This window comes from Pteronotus mesoamericanus, unplaced genomic scaffold, assembly GCF_021234165.1.
Source record: "Pteronotus mesoamericanus isolate MK-2021 breed Mesoamerican mustached bat unplaced genomic scaffold, CSHL_Meso_final contig_116, whole genome shotgun sequence".
Classification (NCBI taxonomy): domain Eukaryota; kingdom Metazoa; phylum Chordata; class Mammalia; order Chiroptera; family Mormoopidae; genus Pteronotus; species Pteronotus mesoamericanus.
Window position 1 is genome coordinate 29,425,635 of NW_026555027.1, and position 6,995 is coordinate 29,432,629.

Sequence of the window (6,995 nt, forward strand, 5' to 3'; positions counted from 1 at the left end):
CCCAGCAGCTTCCAAGGGCTGTTCATTTTAACCTTTCTGCCTGTGCACTCCAGGCTTGATCCAAGGGCTTTGTGTGCCAATATCAATGTGTAAGTGAGTTTTCAATACACTAACCTCAGGATTTTATTTGACAGATTAGGGTATTGAAGTGAGGGTTAAGAAGTAATTCAGGGAACCTCCCTGCTCCTTTACTCAAGGCATTAGCCACCTTTAAATGTTTTGCTGGTGAAAGAAAATAGGTGTCTGGAGAGTCAACAAATTTTAATCTGAATAGTTAATGGACTCCAAGACTAGGTGAGTCTCTGGTATGCATGAACAAGAGTGCCTGCCTCACTACTTGGATTTTTAAAATAATTTTGGATTCTGTTGTAATCACTAGGGGCTGCTTGGTGGTAGGCATGATTAGGTAACAAGAAAAATCGCCGTTCCTCAGCATGGGATTTGGTTAGAGTATTATTTCTGGTTGATTACATTAATTCTAAGTACTAGTGATTTTTTAATTGCTTATATGTTGTGGGGTTTCTTATTGTTTTTTGTCCAGTTCTTCTGTGAGAATAAATCACTTTCTGTTTGCTAGCTCTTGTCTTTCTAAAATGAAACTCTGGTTCTCTTGTATGTCTGAAATAATATCTTGGTTACAGTAGTTATTTGCTTGCTTTCTTATCTTTTGGGGACTCTGTTTGATGTTTGCTGTTTTGTACACATTGAGACTCCTCTGTTCCCACAGTTTGGACTATGCGCCATCTGGACCTCATTAACATCATTTGCGATACTGGTTAGTGTGAGATAACATTCTAAGGCTATTCCCAGACACTTCTTTTAGAAGATTTAGTTCAAAAGTACTCATTTGTTTAAGCTTTATCTGTACTTTAGATTTTTTTTTTAAATTTGTGTTTTGTAATGAGTGGTTTTGTTTTAATCCATGTCAGAGAGTCCATTAGGTGACATTTTATACTAATTAGCAGTGTTTTGCTGAAGGTCTAGTAAATTGGATAAGATCTCTTATGTGCAAGCTTTCATGTTGTTATATGATAAATATTCTACTTAGGAATGATTAAAATATATGGTTTAAAGAGTGGGGAAGATCTCATTCACCACTCAGTAAAACTCAGGAAGAAAAGGAAAATTAAAAAAAAATCAGAGTCCTTTAAAACATCCTAAATCCTCCTTCTGAAGGCCAAGGAGCTACTGTGGTCCCTGGATTAATGGGGAAATTAATGTCACCCCAAGCCCTGTGTAGGCTGTAGGACTCTGATAGCTACCCCACTTCTCTTTAGGCCTTCTAAAAGTTTTCAAAGACATTAGATAATGAAACAGCTGACTTTTGAGCACACTAAAGGAATGTAATAATCACCAAATATTCAAAGGTGTAATTTAAATTTAATTGTTTATTAAGTCTATTAACATAAAATATGTTTGTTTTTGCTTGGGTTTACAAAGAAGTTCATATTATTTGTGTTATGCCTCTTAATATTGTAACAGGACTTACCAATGGGGAGAAAAAAGCTCTTTCTAAAAGTTATAAAATGTATTCATAAATTTTCCAATCTAAAAAATACTAATTACCTATTTTAGTTGTCAGTAAAAATTCTAACTATGTTGGAAATATATATAGTTTGGTAATAAAATGTGTAAATTATAGCAATATAATTTAAAGGAAATAAAATTAAAAGTGGGTATTTCTAGATGAGCTAAAGGGCAAACTAAAAGGGTCTATGTAAATTGAAGAGGGTGTGTAAGTCAATGAAAGATTGTGTAAGTCATGGAGGGCTTGTGTAATTCAAAGAGGGTCTGTATAAGCTAAAGAAGGATTGTGTAAAGAGAGGAAGTGAAAAAAAGTAAAAAAGTACAAAGAAAAGGGAAATACAAGGACAGTCATTAGAGAAGGAATTCTCAAGAAAGGAAATAGAAACAAGCAAAAACAAATTATATTTTTAAAAAGCACATGAATAGATAGTAAAGAAGAGTGGTAATCTTAATGACAGATGAAAGGCCAAAAGCTTCCTTTGATTTTCCACACCAAATTGTTATTTCTCAACAGAAACTCCAGGTACAATTGACAATGGGGAAAAAGTAACTGATTTCTTATTCTGATAGTTTCATTTGTAATTGAGTGCTATCTTAAAATGTTGTTACAAAAAAGCAAATTTCTTTGTCAATTGCATTACAATGAGAACTATAACCATGCCATTTAAAATATTTTTTGTAATTTAAAGACAGTCATTGTTTTACTCTTATGTATTTGCAAAAGTGTTATACAACACCAAGGAATAACTGGATTCATATAAATACTGGCAAATAAACAGGATAAGGAAAAATTTATCATGTCATGGAATAAACTGAAGATAATTATTATTCTTTCAACCGTGATCAAAATATTGCTGATTTTTAAAAACTTGTTTGTTTTCTTAGTGCAATTTGGGAAATAGTAGCAATTTTAAAGCACTTATACAGTAACCTTGGTTCTTAATCTTAATTCTTTCCAGAAGGTGGTTTGAAAAACAATTTGCTTGAAAACTGAATCTCCTTTGTCACCTGAAAGATGTGTGACTAATCGTATAGTTATCAGCATGAAAAGGTTGATGGATCAGACAACTGAGGCAATTTTTCTGTGAAAAACTTGGTCAAGAACCAAATTGTTTGAGATGGGAGATGGTCAAGAACCAAGGATTCACTGTATTTTTCTCCCTACTTGGTCTCTCCAGAATTTAAAACTCTTCATAAGCCAGTATTATTTTCATGGCAATATGTTTATTTGCATGAATCTGACAGGAATTTGATTTCTTCTAGTTTCCAATGTGGTTTTATTAGCCAAGACTTTGACTAGAATGTCATGTCTGAAAAGGACATGCCTCGATTGAATGTCAGCAAAAAGCTTTAAGTAATAAAGATTGGCTATGAAGCTGCTAAAAGCCACTTGGAGAAATGGCCTGGTACCTTGAATATTTAAATGGCTCATGGCAATCTTTATGGAGAAGGAGGAGAGTTTGCTTTCTTGGGAAATAGCAAGGAAAGAACCTCAACAGATTTTGGGGACCTTGAGAACTTAAGGAGTTTATCCGAACTTATAGGTATTGCTGGCAAAGCCTGATGGCAACTGTGTGGCTTGGCTTCTCTGCCCTGTGGGAGGTAAAGAGGTTGGGTAAAGTTTTTTGAAGAAGAACAACTTTTAAACACATTATTTATGATATAAATTATGCACTTATTCTGATAACTATAGCTAAAAGAAAATTAACCTACTGTTGACCCTAATGTAATAAATGTTTATGATGTCTTTGTGTTCTAGGCACTTTATAAAGATGTATTGGATGTGATGTTTTTCACTGAATAAAGGTAATGGCAAAGTCTAGAGCTGAAGCCGGATCTCTTTTCTTAGAGTAAATTTTATATCCTAAAACTATCAATCATAAGAATGAACATGAAACACCAAAATAGTAGAGAATGTCATGCAAAACAAAACAATTGTCACTTAATAATGTTAATGATTTTGCAGAAATCATTATCCAACTAGTTCATATATTGTGACTTACCTTTGATGTGTTTACTTAGTATTTGTAATATTGATATTTTAGATATTATCTACCCTATTACCACTGTCCTTTTGAAATGCCCAGGACTGCTTTCTTGTGCAGGTTAGTGAGAAAGCCTAATTAAATGAATTATAATGAAAAATATTTCAGGCTTTGAAAACTGAGGTTTTTTTTCCCTTTTATGTTATAGTTGAACATTTATCATAGTAAAATGTTAATACTTATAAGTTTGTACTTAAATGATAAGAGAGTATCTTTCTCATTATCTGAATTGCCAAAATCATATAGGGAAAACTAAAAAAACTTTACATAAAAAAGATGGGATTGAGTTGTTTTAAAATAATAAATTTCTGCTTTCTAGTAAAAAAAATTTTGTATAGAAATTTATCTATAATTTCAGGCATTTTGAAATTCTTGAAATTAATTTTGTTTTTATAAGATTAAATTTACTCTGAAAGGAAGGTATGAAGTAAATTGGACACAAATTAGTTTCTCAAGAAATTTTTAAAAATCCTATATTATAAACATTTTAATATTAATCTTCACTGAGACAGTATTAGGCTTATCAGACATCCTATGTATTTACCTCCTACTCATGCAAAAAGTGGCAAAGAATATTAGGAAAGTGTATGTTAAATTTGATATATTTAATAGGTAAAAATCATTGTAAAGGATATAAAATAAGCACTAACATTAAAAGAAAAAAATGATCATTTATATTTGATCAACATTTTAAAGATTTTTTCTTACCAAAAGACACCTTAAGAGATATTTCTCATATTGTGAAATGTAGTTAGAATATATAGATTGCAAAATAACTTAAATCCAGAATATATACATAATCTTCTGAACATGTGTAAAGGACCCATGGACAAAGCCAAAGGGGGATAGAATTGAGGGTGGGTGAGGCAGGGAAAGTGGTGGTGGGAAAAGAGAGACAACTGTACTTGAAAAACAATTTAAAAAAAACGATCCAGGAAAAAATAATAATCCTCCAAATAATAAAATTAGCAAAAGACTTAAAGAACCACTTCACGAAATGTAAATTAACAAACTATATATGTGAAAAGATGGTTAACATCTTTAGTCATAGGATATGCAAAATAAAGCAACAGGAGATGCTATTCTCATCTCTAGAAAAGCTATTCCCTAAAAAATGATATAAAATATTATCGAGCATGTGGTCCAGCTGGAACTCTCAAATATTGCTCATGGGTATTTTATTAGTTTTCTAGGTCTATTGAAACAAAGTACTGCAAGGTGGATGGCTTAAACAACAGAAATCTATTGTCTCACAGTTCTAGAGACCAGATGTGTGATGTAAAGGTTGTTGGCAGCGTTCCTTCTGAGATTTGTGAAGGATCTCTCTCTATGGCTTACGGTATTTTCCCTCATTATGTATGTCTGTTTCTAATTTCTCCATTTTTACAAGGATGCCAGTCATGTTGGGTTAGGGCCCATTCCAATGACCTCAGGTTAACTAATCAGACCTGCAACAACTTTATTTCTAAAGAAGGCCACATTCCGAGGTAATGGGCGTTAAGATTCAACAAATAAATTTTGGAGGCATATAATTCAGTTTATAACAGGCATGACAATGACACAATCACTTTATAGAAATCTGCAATTAAATATATCTTTATACTAAAATCCAACAATTTCACACTTAGATATGTACTCAAAATATATGAAATTGTATTTTTCCAAAAACACTTGTACCAAAATGTTTATAGCACGCTTTTTCATAATAGATGAATAATAATAGATAATAATCTCCAATAGAAAAGAAGTTAAACTGTGGAATATGCATACAATGACATATTATTCAGCAATTAAAATTAATCAATTAAAAGCCATATCATGGATCATTGTAAAACATGTTAACTATAGAAGTTGGGGACAAAAATGTTCAGTCTTTATGTTTCCATTTATATGAAATTTAACAGCAAACAAACTCTATCCTATTAAAAATTAGAAAGTGTTTTTCTAGAGAGTGAGGGAGGGAGATTGACTAGAAAGGGCGAAAGGGAATATTCTGAAGTGATTAAAATGTTCTTACCTAGTTTTGTATGGTTATCACACAATTACAAATTGTAAGAACTCAACAAATTGAATACCTAAAGTCTAATGTATTTTATTATTGTTAATCAGACCTAAATTATATACAAACATATGCATAACCAAATACACATAAATATATATTTATCTAAACTAGAGCTAACCCTTTTAACGCCATGTTGCTAAAGTTCAAACACATAAAAAAAAAAGCTAAGATTAACAATGTGAATCATGGTTAACATTTTCTGCTTTAAACTTATTTTATAATACAATTTTGTATCAAGAAAATAATCAGAGAATTTTAATGAAAGCAGAATTCAATATTGCATAACAAGAAGAATCCATAAATCTAAAACTCCAGCATGCATGGTTCTTTCTTTGAAAATAATTGTGATACAGAAACTGTTATAGATAACTTAAAATTTAACGTGCATAAAAACAAACATAGTTTCCACAGGCTTTACAAAGTTCACCTTCAACATAGCAGTTGATTTATCTATTATGACTCCTATGTCAAGGTAGGGGGGTTATGCTGCAAGCACAAATAAGCCCATATTGAATAAACAAAGATTTATTTCTCACTTGGTACACATGTCTAATAGTGTTGTTAGGGTCATTGTTCATCAGAGGCACTAGGTAAACAGTCTTTCCCATTCAACAGTACAGGGGAAGTGACACTCTAGAGTCTCTATAATTAAGTTTTTCAGTCAGTAAGTGAGGTACACAGCTTTTACCTACAGATCCCTGGCCAGGATTAGTTGGATTAGTTATATGGCCTTTTCCCATCTCAGGGAGAGGGGTGTATATCTTCTCCTGTCCTGAAAGGTGACGGGGGTTAGAAATCGGTGAACAATGGAAACATCTTTCATACCTGGATGATTGGACAGGCAGATTCTGGAGGCCGTAGAAGTTTCTTTCCAAAGCAGTGAAGGAAAAAAAGACTCCATAGTACTTGGTTTATACAATTAGAAAGCCCTCCATTTACTGGTATTAGTAATTACATAATTTATCAACAAACTCTGAAGAGCTAAAATGATTTGAATAACACCTCCTAAATTTCCACTAAAACATTAACGGCTCACAAATGTAAGACAAAAATTAAAAGGGAAAAATTAAATAAAGTGTACAATGTGTAATATTCCTGCTTTGGCTCATTTGAAGACCTTCAATTGTCCAATTGTTCTAACGATCACTGCCCTTGAAAGACTTTTCAATAAATTACAAAAGTCAAAATATAAAATTTCAAGATCCCTTCTTCCTTGCTTCAACTACTCTTGAGCAAACGTTAAAAATATGTATACTGCAGAACCTAACTTTAACTGCAAGAAAAGAAAAAAAATAAATTCACCTTATTATCCCAGCCTTTACAGTGGTTTTACTTTTTGCATGGTTACATTTTAGCTATTA